This window comes from Ammodytes marinus (genome assembly GCF_949987685.1).
Source record: "Ammodytes marinus genome assembly, chromosome: 12".
NCBI lineage: Eukaryota > Metazoa > Chordata > Actinopteri > Uranoscopiformes > Ammodytidae > Ammodytes > Ammodytes marinus.
Window position 1 is genome coordinate 2,185,057 of NC_137216.1, and position 4,269 is coordinate 2,189,325.

The following is a 4,269-nucleotide window of genomic DNA, read 5'->3' on the forward strand; positions in this document are numbered from 1 at the left end:
TAACAAAGTGTAGTAAAAAATAATATCGGTAGGGGAGAACGGGGTTATGTGAGACACTTTTTACATTTGCGCCCCTTTTAAGCGAGCTAAAATGATTTATCAGTCAAATGTACACATTTCCCATTAATTCAGGATGTTTCCTAGAAATGGGCATTAACAGAATTTATTCAAGACAAAGGGCAGTGAAAATATGATTGTTTGAAAAAAAGTTGTCTTGTGTCTCACTTTACCCCAGCTGTGGAGTAAACTGAGACAGACCAGAGAAATCAAGGGGGTAAACTGATCCACTTATCTTTTCCACTCTGAAACTACCATAACAACATATGTTGTAACAGTTAGAATCCTGACAGCTATCTTGAAAACCAAATATTCCAAAACTAATGTCGGACTAGTAACAGAATCATGGGGTTTGGTCAATTAAGCAAAACATTTTTCTAAACACTTGAAAGTAACTGATCAAATACAACATATAATTCATATTCAATAATTTACATTGAAATTACAGATAGAACCAGTTAGATTAAAACACAGTCTGGGGGTCAGAACACAGGACCCTTAGAGCCAGCTAGTGTCTGGGGGTCAGAGCAAATAACAATAAGAGCCAGCTAGAACAGCCTAGGACTCAGAACACAGGACTAGACCCAGCTGTCATTTTCCATCTTTTGAGTCTTTGATTAATATTTTTCTGCATTTGTTTTATTGGGATCATTCATTGAATAAATACATATTACTTAGAGTCTATTGATGTTAAAGGTCACTCTCCTGTCCCCCACATACAAACCATGCCCTTGCTGACACCCCTTCAACCATCAACCCCCACCTCCAGCCCACATTGTCTTTTGTCTTATTCAAACTAGTCTTCTTGCTACCTCAAATATAATGGATTCATTAAAAGAGGGCACAGACACTGTCTCACTTTACCCCATAGCATTTGTCTCACTTTACCCCACTGCCACAATTTGAGAAAAAACTACCTCTCTCAGCAATTCAGGCTAATCTTCAGTTATCATCATCGCTTGGTTTCATATGTTGGTAGTTCATCAACATGTATGATATTTGCTTTGGCAAAACAATCGATTAAGTTGATAGCAAGAAAATTTACTTTTACATGCAAAAGAGACATTTTTGTGAAGAAAACATGCTTACAACATCACCATGAGGTCCTCTCTTTCATGGCCAAGGGGAAATGAGAGGGGCTTAAACATATACAGTATGTCACAAAAGTGAGTACACCCCTCACATTTCTGCACATATTTTATTATATCTTTTCATGGGACAACACTGAAGAAATGACACTTTGATATAATGTAAAGTAGTCAGTTTACAGCTTGTATAAGAGTGTAAATGTACTGTCCCATCAAAATAACTCGACACACAGACATTAATGTCTAAACTGAAGGCAACAAAAGTGAGTACACCCCTAAGTGAAAATGTCCAAATTGGGCCCAATTTGGACATTTTCACCTCTCCAGTGTCATGTGACTCGTTAGTGTTACAAGGTCTCAGGTGGGAGTGGGGAGCAGGTGTGTTAAATTTGGCGTTATTGCTCTCACTCTCTCATACTGGTCACTGGAAGTTCAACATGGCACCTCATGGCAAAGAACTCTCTGAGGATCTGAAAAAAAGAATTGTTGCTCTAAATAAAGATGGCCTAGGCTATAAGAAGATTGCCAACACTCTGAAACTGAGCTGCAGCACGGTGGCCAAAACCATACAGCGCTTTAAAAGGACAGGTTCCACTCAGAACATCCCTCGCCACGGTCGACCAAAGAAGTTGAGTGCACGTGATCAGCGTCATATCCAGAGGATGGCTTTGGAAAATAGACGCAAGAGTGCTGCCAGCATTGCTGCAGGGCTTGAAGGGGTGGGGGGTCAACCTGTCAGTGCTCAGACCATACGCCGCACTCTGCATCAAATTGGTCTGCATGGCTGTCATCCCAGAAAGAAGCCTCTTCTAAAGATGATGCACAAGAAAACCCGCAAACAGTTTGCAGAAGACAAGCAGACTAAGGACATGTATTACTGGAACCATGTCCTGTGGTCTGATGAGACCAAGATAAACTTATTTGGTTCAGATGGTGTTAAGCGTGTGTGGCGGCGACCAGGTGAGGAGTACAAAGACAAGTGTGTCTTGCCTACAGTCAAGCATGGTGGTGGGAGTGTCATGGTCTGGGGCTGCATGAGTGCTGCCGGCACTGGGGAGCTACACTTCATTGAGGGAACCATGAATGCCAACATGTATTGTGACATACTGAAGCAGAGCATGATCCCTTCCCTTCGTAAACTGGGTCGCAGGGCAGTATTCCAACATGATAACGACCCCAAGCACACCTCAAAGATGACCACTGCCTTGCTAAAGAAGCTGAGGGTAAAGGTTATGGACTGGCCAAGCATGTCTCCAGACCTAAACCCCATTGAGCATCTTTGGGGCATCCTCAAACGGAAGGTGGAGGAGCGCAAGGTCTCTAATATCCAACAGCTCCGTGATGTCGTCATAAATGAGTGGAAGAGGGTTCCAGTGGCAACCTGTGAAGTTCTGGTGAACTCCATGCCCAAGAGGGTTAAGGCAGTGCTGGAAAATAATGGTGGCCACACAAAATATTGACACTTTGGGCCCAATTTGGACATTTTCACTCAGGGGTGTACTCACTTTTGTTGCCTTAAGTTTAGACATTAATGGCTGTGTGTCGAGTTATTTTGAGGGGACAGTAAATTTACACTGTTATACAAGCTGTAAATAGACTTATTTACATTGTATCAAAGTGTCATTTCTTAAGTTTTGTCCAATGAAAAGATATAATAAAATATGTGCAGAAATGTGAGGGGTGTACTCACTTTTGTGACATACTGTATCTCACATGACCAAAAATGTGTTCCATTGCCTAGATACAGGGGGTGTCTCACATATTACCCGATGTCTCACATTCCCCCCTTCCCACAGATTCTTAATTTCATTGTTGTGTTTGAGTTGGCATAGTTTTGGATTTGAATTATAGAAACAGAAATATAAGGAAAAGGTGTATATGTCTATATATTCATACAATGATACTACAAGGTCGCCCAAAACATTGGAATAAAATATTTTTGACCTCTTCTCATGAGATTGTGACAATGTGATTTATTCTTGATAGATAAAGTATATCTTCTCAAAACTTTATTGATCAATCTCATCCAAACATAGCACAGTGGAAATTAAACCATAATTAACCTTTACAAACTGTCTATTCAGCTTTAAACACAATAGGAACAATAGGAAGGCTTTCGTTCAAATTTTTTAACCTTGGTCAGTTGAATACGAAACACAAATTTGAGGGTGGTTCATGCATAGGAATGTCCAATATTACTCTTTCAAAAATCCCTCACTCACTAATATTGAGTATGTCCACCCCTGATAGGCATTACAGCTTGGGCACTAGCGACATGTTGTCTATATGGATGAGAGCCACTATACCCTTAACCGTATGAAGGACAAAGGTTGCTGCTATTAAGTATTTAGAACCTCTGTGATGACTGCATCCAGGAAACCACTCAAGCAGGTGAAGCTCAGTGATGGTATGGGCCGGTATTCATTATGGAGGAGAAACACCATTGGTGGTGCTGGATGGAAACTTCAACACCGTCCTGTACAGGGACATCCTGGAGAACTATTACCTGTACTATTACAAGTAAGAAGGGTCTGGGAACAACTTAAGCCTGCAAGACCACAACCAGAGACCACATAGGGCCGCTGCAGTGAGATAATTTCTTGATGCAAAAGTGGTTTAAAAAATGTTACGGCCTGCTTGCCCCAATTTTGTTTAAACCTGAATACACAGTTTGCAAAGGTTAATTGTTGGTTTAATTTTCACTGTGATATGTTTGGATGAGATTGGTCATCAGTCAGCTGATGAGCCTACATTTTTTTTGAGAAGATACACTTTATCTATCAAGAATAAATCACCTTATCACAATCATTTCATGAGAAGAGGTCAGAAATATTGTATATGATAACACTAATTCGAATGTAAACATCAGCTGGAGAGGACGCTGGCGCTGTCTGTTCGCCGCTTTTCCAAGCAATTTTTGGGCCAATTTTATTTTAAAAAGTGATTTTTTGTGAACTTTTAATCTCTTCTTGGTTCCCTGCAAGCTACATCTACAACGAAAAGCAAGCTTATGGACTATCTTTAGTTGTTCCAGTTATATTGTGGAAGAGCCGTGTAGCTCACTTGCTATTTTGGCGTCCCTAGCAACGGCTAAAAACATGTAGCCGATGTGACATTTTCCTGG